The following is a 13,755-nucleotide window of genomic DNA, read 5'->3' as shown; positions in this document are numbered from 1 at the left end:
ATACTTTGATCCAAAATTCTCATGCATTGCATCATTTTGTATGTTTTTCTCTCTCATCATTAAAAATTCAAAAATAAAAAAAATATCTTTCCCTTTTTCTCTCTCAAAATTTTGAAAATTAGATTTGACTTTTTCAAAAATTTTAAAAAATCTATTTGTTTCTTTTGAGTCAAATCAAATTTTCAATTTAAAAATCCTATCTTTTTCAAAATCTTTTTCAAAAATCAAATCTATTTCATTTTTCTTAGTTATTTTCGAAAATTATAAAAATATTTTTCAAATATCTTTTTCTTAATTTTATCTCATAATTTTTGAAAATAACATCATCAATTAATGTTTTGATTCAAAAATTTCAAGTTTGTTACTTGCTTGTTAAGAAAGATTCAAACTTTGAGTTCTAGAATCATATCTTGTGATTTCTTGTGAATCAAGTCATTAATTGTGATTTTAAAAATCAAATCTTTTTCAAAAACTAATTTAAATCATATCTTTTCAAAAATATCTTCTTATCTTATCTTTTTCAAAAATTTGATTTCAAAATATCTTTTCTAACTTCCTAACTTATCTTTTCAAAATTTGTTTCAACTAACTAACTAACTTTTTGTTTATTTCTTATCTTTTTCAAAACTACCTAACTAACTCTCTCTCTCTAATTTTCGAAAATATCTTCCCTCTTTTTCAAAAATTTTTATTAATTAACTAATTATTTTAATTTTTGATTTTAATTTTCGAAAATTACTAACCTTTTTCAGAAACTATTTTCGAAAATCACTAACCCTTTTTCAAAAATAATTTTCGAAAATCCTTCTTCCTCATCTCCTTCTAATTATTTATTCATCTACTAACACTTCTCTTCATCTCACATCACTGCTCCTATCCTTACCATTGTGTTTGGATTCTTCATTTTTCTTCACCCCTATTCCTTTTCTTCTTCTACTAACAATAAGGAACCTCTTTACTGTGACATAGAGGATTCCTCTTCTTTTCTTGTTCTCTTCTCTTTCTTATGAGCAGGAACAAGGAAAAAGGTATTCTTGTTGAAGCTGATCCAGAACCTAAAAGGACTCTGAAGAGGAAACTAAGAGAAGCTAAATTACAACAATCCAGAGATAACCTTATTGAAAATTTCGAACAAGTAAAGGAAATGGCAGCCGAACCCAACAACAATAACGCAAGGAGAATGCTTGGTGACTTTACTGCACCAAATTCCAATTTACATGGAAGAAGCATCTCCATTCCTGCCATTGGAGCAAACAACTTTGAGCTGAAACCTCAATTAGTTTCTCTGATGCAGGAGAACTGCAAGTTTCATGGACTTCCATCTGAAGATCCTTTTTAGTTCTTAACTGAATTCTTGCAGATATGTGATACTGTTAAGACTAATAGAGTAGATCCTGAAGTCTACAGGCTCATGCTTTTCCCTTTTGTTGTAAGAGACAGAGCTAGAGTGTGGTTGGACTCTCAACTCAGAGATAGCCTAAACTCTTGGGATAAGCTGGTCACGGCTTTCTTAGCCAAGTTCTTTCCTCCTCAAAAGCTGAGCAAGCTTAGAGTGGATGTTCAGACCTTCAGACAGAAGGAAGGTGAATCCCTATATGAAGCTTGGGAGAGATACAAGCAACTGACCAAAAAGTGTCCTTCTGACATGCTTTCAGAATGGACCATCCTGGATATATTCTATGATGGTCTGTCTGAACTAGCTAAGATGTCATTGGATACTTTTGCAGGTGGATCCATTCACCTAAAGAAAATGCCTGTAGAAGCTCAAGAACTCATTGACATGGTTGCTAATAACCAGTTCATGTACACTTCTGAGAGGAATCCTGTGAGTAATGGGACACCTCAGAAGAAGGGAATTCTTAAAATTGATACTCTGAATGCCATATTGGCTCAGAACAAAATATTGACTCAGCAAGTCAATATGATTTCTCAGAGTCTGAATGGAATGCAAGCTGCATCCAACAGTACTCAAGAGGCATCTTCTGAAGAAGAAGCTTATGATCCTGAGAACCCTGCAATAGCAGAGGTGAATTACTTAGGTGAATCTTATGGAAACACCTATAATCCATCATGGAGAAATCATCCAAATCTCTCATGGAAGGATCAACAAAAGCCTCAACAAGGCTTTAATAATGGTGGAAGATACAGGTTTAGCAATAGCAAGCCTTTTCCATCATCCACTCAGCAATAGACAGAGAACTCTGAACAAAATACCTCTAAATTAGCAAACTTAGTCTCTGATCTGTCCAAGGCCACTGTAAGTTTCATGAATGAAACAAGGTCTTCCATTAGAAATTTGGAAGCACAAGTGGACCAGCTGAGTAAAAGGATCACTGAAATCCCTCCTAGTACTCTCCCAAGCAATACAGAAGAAAATCCAAAAGGAGAGTGCAAGGCCATTGAATTAATCACCATGGCCGAACCTGTGAAGGAAGGAGAGGACGTGAATCCCAATGAGGAAGACCTCCTGGGACGTCCAGTGATCAATAAGGAGCTTCCTTTTGAGGAACCAAAGGAATCTGAGACTCATCTAGAGACCATAGAGATTCCATTAAACCTCCTTATGCCATTAATGAGCTTTGATGAGTATTCCTCTTTCTGAAGAGAATGAGGATGTTACTGAAGAGCAAGCTGCCAAGTTTCTTGGTGCAATCATGAAGCTGAATGCCAAATTATTTGGTATTGAGACTTGGGAAGATGAACCTCCCTTGTTCACCAATGAACTGAGTGATCTGGATCAACTGACATTGCCTCAGAAGAAACAGGATCCTGGAAAGTTCATAATACCTTGTACCATAGGCACCATGATCTTTGAAAAAGCTCTGTATGACCTTGGGTCAGGGATAAACCTCATGCCCCTCTCTGTAATAGAGAAACTGGGAATCTATGGGGTGCAAGCTGCTAAAATCTCATTAGAGATGGCAGACAATTCAAGAAAACAGGCTTATGGACAAGTAGAGGACGTGTTAGTAAAGGTTGAAGGCCTTTACATCCCTGCTGATTTCATAGTCCTAGATACTGGGAAGGATGAGGATGAATTCATCATCCTTGGAAGACCCTTCCTAGCCACCGCAAGAGCTGTGATTGATGTGGACAGAGGAGAATTGATCCTTCAATTAAATGAGGACAACCTTGTGTTTAAAACTCAAGGATCTCTCTCTGAACCCATGGAGAGGAAGCACAATAAGCTTCTCTCATTGCAGAGTCAAACAAAGCCCCCACAGTCAAACTCTAAGTTTAGTGTTGGGAGGCCACAACCAAACTCTAAGTTTGGTGTTGGGAGGTCTCAACAAAGCTCTGCACATCTGTGAGGCTCCATGAGAGCCCACTGTCAAGCTATTGACATTAAAGAAGCGCTTGTTGGGAGGCAACCCAATGTTTATTTATCTAATTTTTATTGTTTTTCATGTTTTATTAGGTTCATGATCATGTGGAGTCACAAAATAAATATAAAAAAATTGAAAACGGAATCAAAAACAGCAGAAGAAAAATCACACCCTGGAGGAAGACCTTACTGGCGTTTAAACGCTAGTAAGAAGCATGTTTTGGGCGTTCAACGCCAGAACAGAGCAAGGTTTTGGTGCTAAACGCCAGAAATGGGCAGCATCTGGGCGTTTGAACGCCAGAAATGCACCCTGGAGAAGAGCTGGCGCTGAACGCCCAGAACAAGCATGGTTCTGGCGTTCAACGCCAGAAATGGGCATCAAATGGGCGTTCAACGCCCAAAACAAGCACCAATCTGGCGCTGAACGCCCAGAGTTGTGTGCAAGGGCATTTTGCATGCCTAATTTGGTGCAAGATTGTAAATCCTTGAACACCTCAGGATCTGTGGACCCCACAGGATCACCTCAGGATCTGTGAACCCCACAGGATCCCCACCTACCTCCACTCACTTCTTCTCACCCCTCCTTCACGCAATCCCATAAACACTCTTCCCCAAAACTCTTCACCAATCACCTCAATCTCTCTTCCCCATAAACCTACCTCACAAACCCCACCTACCTTCAAAATTCAAAATCAATTTCCCACCCAACCCACCCTAAATGGCCGAAACCTTACCCCCCTCCCTTCCCTATATATAGCCCTCCATTCTTCCTCATTTTCACACAACACAACCCTCTCTTTCCCTTCTTGGCCGAAACACAACCCCTTCTCCCTCACCTCCATTTCTTCTTCTTCTTCATCTATTCTTTCTTCTCTTGCTCGAGGGCGAGCAAAATTCTAAGTTTGGTGTGGTAAAAGCATAAGCTTTTTGTTCTTCCATTACCATTGATGGCACCCAAGACCGGAGAATCCTCTAAAAAAGGGAAGGGGAAGACAAAAGCTTCCACGTCCGAGTCATGGGAGATGGAAAGGTTCATCTCCAAAGCTTATCAAGACTACTTCTATGATGTTGTAGCCAAGAAGAAGATGATCCCCGAGGTCCCTTTCAAACTCAAGAAAAATGAGTATCCGGAGATCCGACATGAAATCCAAAGAAGAGGTTGAGAAGTCCTAACAAACCCCATCCAACAAGTCGGCATCCTAATGGTTCAAGAGTTCTATGCCAATGCATGGATCACTAGAAACCATGATCAAAGTAAGAACCCGGACCCAAAGAATTATCTCACCATGGTTCGGGGGAATTACTTAGATTTTAGTCCGGAAAATGTAAGGTTGGCGTTTAACTTGCCTATGATGCAAGGAGATGCACGCCCCTACACTAGAAGGGTCAACTTTAATCAAAGGTTGGACCAAGTCCTCATGGACATATGTGTGGAAGGAGCTCAATGGAAGATTGACTCCAAAGGCAAGCCGGTTCAACTAAGAAGACTGGACCTCAAGCCTGTAGCTAGAGGATGGTTAGTGTTCATACAACGCTCCATCATCCCCACTAGCAACCGATCCGAAGTTACTGTGGATCGGGCCATCATGAAGTCATCTCCCTTGAACTCTACAAAATAGCCGAAAATTATTCCCCCATGGCAAGGCTAGCTTTTCCTCATCTTATTTGCCATCTATGTTACTCAGCTAGAGCTTTCATAGAAGGAGACATTCCCATTGAGGAAGAGAAGCCCATCACTAAGAAAAGGATGGAGCAAGCAAGAGAGCCCATTCATGGAGCTCAAGAGGCACAGGAAGCTCATCACCATGAGATCCCGGAGATGCCTCCAATGCATTTCCCTCCACAAAACTATTGGGAGCAAATTAACACCTCCCTAGGAGAATTAAGTTCCAATATGGGACAACTAAGGGTGGAACATCAAGAGCACTCCATCATCCTTCATGAAATTAGAGAAGATCAAAAAGCAATGAGGGAGGAGCAACAAAGACAAGGAAGAGACATAGAAGAGCTCAAGGACATCATTGGTTCCTCAAGAAGGAAACGCCACCATCACTAAGGTGGACTCATTCCTTGTTCTTACACTCTCTGTTTTTTGTTTTCTATGTTAAGTGCTTATCTATGTTTGTGTCTTATTACATGATCATTAGTAGTTAGTAACTATGTCTTAAAGTTATGAATGTCCTATGAATCCATCACCTCTCTTAAATGAAAACTGTTTTAATTCAAAAGAACAAGAAGTACATGAGTTTTGAACTTATCCTTGAACTTAGTTTAATTATATTGATGTGGTGACAATGCTTCTTGTTTTCTGAATGTATGCTTGAACAGTGCATATGTCTTTTGAAGTTGTTGTTCATGAATGTTAAATATGTTGGCTCTTGAAAGAATGATGATAAGGAGACATGTTATTTGATAATCTGAAAAATCATGAAAATGATTCTTGAAGCAAGAAAAAGCAGCAAAGAACAAAGCTTGCTGAAAAAAAAAAGGCGAAAAAAAATAGAAAGAAAAAGAAAAAGCAAACAGAAAAAGCCAAAAGCTCTTAAAACCAAGAGGCAAGAGCAAAAAGCCAATAACCCTTAAAACCAAAAGGCAAGGGCAAATAAAAAGGATCCCAAGGCTTTGAGCATCAGTGGATAGGAGGGCCTAAAGGAATAAAATCCTGGTCTAAGCGGCTAAACCAAGCTGTCTCTAACCATGTGCTTGTGGCGTGAAGGTGTCAAGTGAAAACTTGAGACTGAGCGGCTAAAGTCAAGGTCCAAAGCAAAAGAAGAGTGTGCTTAAGAACCCTGGACACCTCTAATTGGGGACTTTAGCAAAGCTGAGTCACAATCTGAAAAGGTTCACCCAATTATGTGTCTTTGGCATTTATGTATCCGGTGGTAATACTGGAAAACAAAGTGCTTAGGTCCACGGCCAAGACTCATAAAATAGCTGTGTTCAAGAATCATCATACTGAACTAGGAGAATCAATAACACTATCTGAACTCTGAGTTCCTATAGAAGCCAATCATTCTGGACTTCAATGGATAAAGTGAGATGCCAAAACTATTCAAGAGGCAAAAAGCTACAAGTCCCGCTCATCTGATTGGAGCTATGTTTCATTGATAGTTTAGAATTTATAGTATATTCTCTTCTTTTTATCCTATTTGATTTTCAGTTGCTTGGGGACAAGCAACAATTTAAGTTTGGTGTTGTGATGAGCGGATAATTTATACGCTTTTTGGCATTGTTTTTAGTATGTTTTTAGTAGAATCTAGTTACTTTTAGGGATGTTTTTATTCGTTTTTATGTTAAATTCACATTTCTGGACTTTACTATGAGTTTGTGTATTTTTCTGTGATTTCAGGTATTTTTTGGCTGAAATTGAGGGACTTGAGTAAAAATCAGATTCAGAGGTTGAAGAAGGACTGCTGATGCTGTTGGATTCTGACCTCCCTGCACTCAAAGGGGATTTTCTGGAGCTACGGAACTCAAAATGGCGCGCTTCTAATTGCGTTGGAAAGTAGACATCCAGGGCTTTCCAGCAATGTATAATAGTCCATACTTTGAACAAGTTTAGATGACGTAAAAGGGCGTTGAACGCCAGTTCTACGCTTCTGTCTAGAGTTAAACGCCAGAAACAAGTCACAAACCAGAGTTGAACGCCAGAAATACGTTACAACCTGGTGTTCAACTCCAAAAAGAGCCTCTGCACGTGTAACATTCAAGCTCAGCCCAAGCACACACCAAGTGGGCCCCGGAAGTGGATTTATGCATCAATTACTTACTTCTGTAAACCCTAGTAGCTAGTTTATTATAAATAGGACTTTTTACTATTGTATTAGACATCTTTGGACGCTTGGTTCTTAGATCAGAGGGGCTGGCCATTCGGCCATGCCTGGACCTTTCACCTATGTATTTTCAACGGTAGAGTTTCTACACTCCATAGATTAAGGTGTGGAGCTCTGCTGTTCCTCAAGAATTAATGCAAAGTACTACTATTTTTCTATTCAATTCAATTTATTCCGCTTCTAAGATATTCATTCGCACTTCAACCTGAATGTGATGAATGTGACAATCATCATCATTCCCTATGAACGTGTGCCTGACAACCACTTCCATTCTACCTTAGATTGAATGAGTATCTCTTGGATCTCTTAATCAGAATCTTCGTGGCATAAGCTAGATTGATGGCGGCATTCATGAGAGTCTGGAAAGTCTAAACCTTGTCTGTGGTATTCCGAGTAGGACTCTGGGATTGAATGACTGTGACGAACTTCAAACTCACGATTGCTGGGCGTAGTGACAGACGCAAAAGGAGGGTGAATCCTATTCTAGCATGATCGAGAACCTCAGATGATTAGCCGTGCTGTGACAGAGCATTTGGACCATTTTTACAAGAGGATGGGATGCAGCCATTGACAAGGGTGATGCCTCCAGACGATTAGCCATGCAGTGACAGCGCATCGGACCATTTTCCAGAGAGGATCAAAAGTAGCCATTGACAACGGTGATGTCCTTACATAAAGCCAGCCATGGAAAGGAGTAAGATTGATTGGATGAAGACAGCAGGAAAGCAGAGGTTCAGAGGAACGAATGCATCTCTATACGCTTATCTGAAATTCTAACCAATGAATTACATAAGTATTTCTATCCTTATTTTATGTCTACTTCTTATTTAATTTCGAAAACTCCATAAACCTTCTGATATCTGCCTAACTGAGATTTACAAGGTGACCATAGCTTGCCTCATACCAACAATCTCCGTGGGATCGACTCTTACTCGCGTAAGGTTTATTACTTGGACGACCCAGTGCACTTGCTGGTTAGTTGTGCGAAGTTGTGATAAAAAGTTGAGATTACAATTGAGCGTACCATGTTGATGGCGCCATTGATGATCACAATTTCGTGCACCATGCACACATACAAGAAATGCATCGGAAACAATTAGAACAGGCAGAACTTTTCGACGAATACAGGGCGTTCTCAGAAGGAGTTTACATGAACGAGACAGGACATCATGTGAACACTCAAGCCAGGCTCGGATACTTAGTTGGACAACTGCCTATACTGCATCCGGGAATCACAAGATATGAAGAAGTGAAGGATGAATTAGCACGAGAAGAAAGAGAGAGAGTAGAAAAGAGTTATGAATCAGTAAGGAAGGCACTTGAGGATTGGAAAAAGGCCAGACTAGCACGGATACAAGGAAACACAAGTGGACACAAAGAGGACAAACAAGAGGGAGAGCATGAGCATCCCCATGAGTAAAAGGTGGTGGAGTTCCCTCCTTGTCCTATCTTTTTCAAGTTTTAAATAAGGAAAATCATGTATGAAATAGAACATGTTTCCATGGTAGTTTAGGATTTTTAATTCTGCCTTTAAGTTTGCATTGCTTAGGTCTATGCTTGCTAGTCTAATGTCACTGCTGCATTTTCACCCTGCTTACTTGTATGCTGGTCCTTTAAGTCAAATAAAAAGAGAATGTTATGAAAGACCAGAGTGGGGTTCAATTTGTGGAGTAAGTTCTTAAACTTATGGTGTAGTAATTACTTAGCTATGTTGGTTCACCAACAAGGTAGGAAGGCAACTATCTGTCCTGAACCATATGCTTGAAATAAACCCCATGAGACCAGCTAAATAACAAGATCCTAATAAGAAAAAGGGAAAGAAAAATGAAAGTTGAGAAATAAAAAAAAAGAGTAAGAAATAAGGCTAGGCACCAAGGGTTGAATCTTGAGGCATGTGTCTGTAGTGCTCCTGTGTAAGGGATATGCTTGGATGAATAAGCTCTCAGGGGTGCCTTATCACTTGGTAACTTGGGTTAACTAACCCGGGATTATCAGCTGAAAGTCCACTATCAAGAGTAACCTTTGCTACAGAACACTTAGTAACCCAAAGAGGTGTTGGACACCAAGGTCTCAAGTAAAAAAATAATAAACCATATGCCTGTGGTGTGTATGTATGGGGGAAAGAGACTTGAGGGAGTAAGTCCTTAGGGGTGTCTTAACACCCAGTACCTTGGACCAACTGGTTTGGGAGTGCTGACTGAAAGCTTATCTTAAAGAGTCGCCCTCTCACAAAGCACCTAGTCTAAGAACACAATTAAACCTTGAAAAGACAAAGGGATCAATAAATAAAAGTCTCATAGGGTGCAATCAAGTGAGTATTCCAGGGCATGATAAAGGTCTGAAAGCCAGTGAAGGAATGAACCTAAGTTGCTATGCATGAAACCCCATAAAACCAAGGACATGACTTCCACAATAATGACTCATTTCTCTTGTCATTTCATTCATCATTCTCATGTTTCAGTACTTGCTTAGGGACAAGCAAGCTTTAAGTTTGGTGTTGTGATGCCAGGAAATTTTGGCCAGTTTCACTGACCTTTTCTTTACTGTTTTAGGGTAGTTTCATGCATTTTCTTAGTTAATAAGCAAGTTTTGGGCAGATAATCACTTACATCTTGATTCAAGCAAATATTTTGAATTTTACATGATTTTATGAGAATTATGCATGAATTGAATAATAAAATGAATGATGCATGATTTCATGAGTTAGAACCTAGCTCTGATGCACTTTACTTGCTTGATTTCAGGACAAAGGAAGCAAGGAAGATGCCACGTTAATAGCCACGTTAGTCTTACTAACGTGACCATTAACGTGGAATGGAGGCTAGCTTGCGACGTTAATAAGAAAAGTGAACACCAATAACGCCTTCGTGAGCCATCATAGCCCACGTTAGTGTCCACGTTAACTACATTAACGTAGAAGCTAACGTGGAGGAAAAAGAAAGCCCCAACGTTAGTGGTAAAAGTGAATACCACTATCGTTCCAAAAGGTACAATTGGCCACGTTAAGAGTCATGTTAACTACATTAACGTGAACTCTAACGTGGGAGGAGCAAGGAAGAGCCAACGTTAGTGACACTCACCTTTATCACTAACGTTGGACCAAGCCATTATTAGCCACGTTAGTTGCCACGTTAATTACATTAATGTGGAGGCTAACGTGGAAGAAAGAAATGATGAGCCAACGTTAGTGACACTCACCTTTGTCACTAACGTTGGAGATGGCAATCACCACCACGTTAGTGGCCACGTTAATTATATTAACGTGAGGCACTAACGTGGGAAAGGGGCGTTTGGAGCGTTAGTGACAAAGGTAAGTGTCAGTAACGCTCTCGAAGCTGAGGCATGCCCACGTTAAGGGTCACGTTAGCTACACTAACATGGAATCTAACGTAGAGAGGAAGGGCAACAAGTAAACGTTATTGGAAAAGGTGAATGCCAACAACGTTTGCGAAGGACCAAGAGGCAACATTAGTGGTCACGTTAGTGCCACTAACGTTGAAATTAACGTGGACCATTTTGGGTTAGGAACGTTAGTGAAAAAGGTGATCGTCACTAACGTTCTCGAACCCACATTTTCACTTAACGTTAACACCACTAACGTCCTAACTAACGTCCATGCCTAACTCACACTTTTTCTGCAAGCAAAGCTAAGCCCACTGAAGATGATAACTGCTTCAACTCAAAGATCCAAAGGCCCATATCCAGGACTTGAAGAGCCAACTAGAATATCAGAAGAGTAGTATATATAGGAGTAGTTTTGAACTAGAAAGGGAGCTTTTGGCATTGGGAGAACTACTCTCTGTATAATTTTACTTTCTCTGCAACTTCTAGTTTTACTTTCAGAATGTATTTTCCATCTTTGCTTTCCATTCCCAGAGCTATGAACAACTAAACCCCTTTCATTGGGTTAGGGAGCTCTGTTGTAATTTGATGGATCAATAATAGTTTTCATTATTCTTCTTCTTTCTTTTCTCTTGATTTTACTAGAAAGCTTTCAATCTTCATTCAATTGGGTAGTTGTCTTGGAAAAGAAGCTATTCATACTTGGATCTCTTCGGACCTTGGAAGAGGAATGAAGAGATCATGCTAGAAATGCTTTCTCATGTTGGACCAAATTGGGGTTTGGATGGATATGGTGACATATAATCCTACCGATACTTTGATTTGGGAATACATGTGGTATAATCAATGACCATACTTCATCTCTTCTCATGAGCAATTAGACCAAGAAATTGGCTATTGATCAAGATTTGAGAGATTGGGTTTCGAAGGAATTGGAATCCAATCACTTACGATTGCCAAGGAGATCAATGAATGTATTGATTGAGGAAGAGATGAGAATGAACTTGATCCGGAGAATACAACATCTCCTGAGCCCAATGCACTCCCCATTTCTGATCTTACCCATTCTTTTTACTTTATGACATTTACTTTTATGTTCATTTCCCCAAATCCCCATTTAAGATTCTGCAATTTACTTTCCGTCATTTACATTTAGTTCTTTATTTCCAGTATTTACATTTTCTGCCATTTACTTTGCCGCCATTTAATTTCCTGCAACTCTCAAATCAAATTCTGCTTAGCTCAAGTAGAACATTCCTCCAATTAAAATTGCTTGACTAATCAATCCCTGTGGGGTTCGACCTCACTCTATTGTGAGTTTTTACTTGACGATAATTCGGTATACTTGCTGAGGGAAATCTGTTGAGAGACAAGTTTTCGTGCATCACTGGGCTTATCCATGAACTGTCAGATATAGGATAGATAATCCCTGCATTCCATAACTTCATTACTTCTTTCTGGATAACTTCTTTCATTGTGGGATTTAACCTTCTTTGTGGTTGGACCACTAGTTTGGAATTGTCTTCCAGAAGGATCTTGTGCATACAAACTGCAAGACTAATACCCTTCAAGTCATCAATAGTCCATCCTAATGCATCTTTGTGAGCCTTTAGTACATTAAGGAGCTTTCCTTCTTCTTCTTCAGTCAGGGAAGAGTTGATGATCACTGGGAGGCTATTTGCTGTGCCAAGGAATGCATATTTGAGATGAATAGGCAGAGGTTTCAAGTCTGTTGAGGTACTTCTTCCTTCTTGTCTTGTTTCACCTTTTTCTCAATGGAAATTTCAGCTACTTGTGCTTCCATTGTCTCCTGATCTTCTTCCCCTTCTTCATTTTGTTGCTTATGATGATTGGCTTCTAAGATTTCTTCCACCAAACTTTCTATCATATCTACCCTCATGTAGTCTTCTTGCTCAGGGGGATGTCGCATTGCCTTGAAAACATTGATGATCATTTGCTCATTGTGTACCCTGAAGATCATTTCTCCCTTCTCCACATCAATAATAGCTCTTGCTATGGCTAGAAAGGGCCTTCCCAAAATGATTGAATTGTTTTCTTCCTCTTCTGTGTCCAAAATTACAAAATCTGCAGGGAAAATAAAATCTCCAACCTTCACCAATAGATTTTCCACAATGCCATTGGGTGTCTTGATTGATCTGTCGGCCATTACCAAAGACATCCTGGTGGGTTTGAGTTCTTCTATGGCAAGCTTTCTCATCATTGATAGGGGCATCAAATTTATACTTGCACCAAGGTCACAGAGAGCTTTGTCTAAGGTCATCTTGCCTATGGTACACGAAACTACAAAACTCCCTGGATCTTTAAGATTTGCTGGAATACCCCTTTGAATCACAGCACTGCATTCTTGATGAGCGGACAATTTATACGCTTTTTGGCATTGTTTTTAGTATGTTTTTAGTATATTTTAGTTAGTTTTTATTATGTTTTTATTAGTTTTTAAATAAAAATCACATTTTTGGACTTTACTATGAGTTTGTGTGTTTTTCTATGATTTCAGGTATTTTCTGGCTGAAATTGAGGGACTTGAGCAAAAATCTGATTCAGAGGCTGAAAAAGGACTGCAGATGCTGCTGGATTCTGACCTCCCTACACTCGAAGTGAATTTTCTAGAGCTATAGAAGCCTAATTGGCGCGCTCTCAATTGCGCTGAAAAGTAGACATCCTGGGCTTTCCAGCAATATATAATAGTTCATACTTTATTCAAGATTTGATGGCCCAAACCGGTGTTCCAAGTCAGCTTAAGAATTCTGGCGTCAAAACGCCAGAATTGGCACAAAAGCTGGAGTTAAACGCCCAAACTGGCACAAAAGCTGGCGTTTAACTCCAAGAAAAGTCTCTACACATGAAAGCTTCAATGCTCAGCCAAAGCACATACCAAGTGGGCCCGGAAGAAGATTTCTGCATTAATTACCTATTTCTGTAACCCTAGGCTACTAGTTTTCTATAAATAGGACCTTTTGCTATTGTATTTGAAGACTTTGATACACTTGATCAGATTTTGATAGACCTTTTCACGTTTGGAGGCTGGCCTCACGGCTAGGCCTAGACCCTTTTGTTCTTATGTATTTTCAACGGTGGAGTTTCTACACACCATAGATTAAGGTGTGGAGCTCTGCTGTTCTTCATGAATTAATGCAAAGTACTATTGTTTTTCTATTCAACTCAAGTCTATTTCTTCGCCAAAAACTTGGTGCACAAAATTACAATCACACTTTTGCAAATCCGCACAACTAA

At 39.5% G+C, this 13,755-nt stretch overlaps 1 non-coding gene across 1 annotated transcript; it reads right to left on the bottom strand.

Annotated features, from left to right (window-relative positions):
• Nucleotides 1–1,543: 1,543 nt before the first annotated feature.
• Nucleotides 1,544–1,651, bottom strand: LOC112788282 (small nucleolar RNA R71). Its single transcript, XR_003195652.1, has one exon. It is a non-coding gene; the product is annotated as a small nucleolar RNA R71 (small nucleolar RNA).
• Between the last annotated feature and the right edge of the window lie 12,104 nt (nt 1,652–13,755).

This window comes from Arachis hypogaea, chromosome 20 (genome assembly GCF_003086295.3).
Source record: "Arachis hypogaea cultivar Tifrunner chromosome 20, arahy.Tifrunner.gnm2.J5K5, whole genome shotgun sequence".
Classification (NCBI taxonomy): domain Eukaryota; kingdom Viridiplantae; phylum Streptophyta; class Magnoliopsida; order Fabales; family Fabaceae; genus Arachis; species Arachis hypogaea.
Note: the sequence above shows the minus strand (reverse complement) of the source record. Positions and strands in the feature narration are given on the sequence as shown.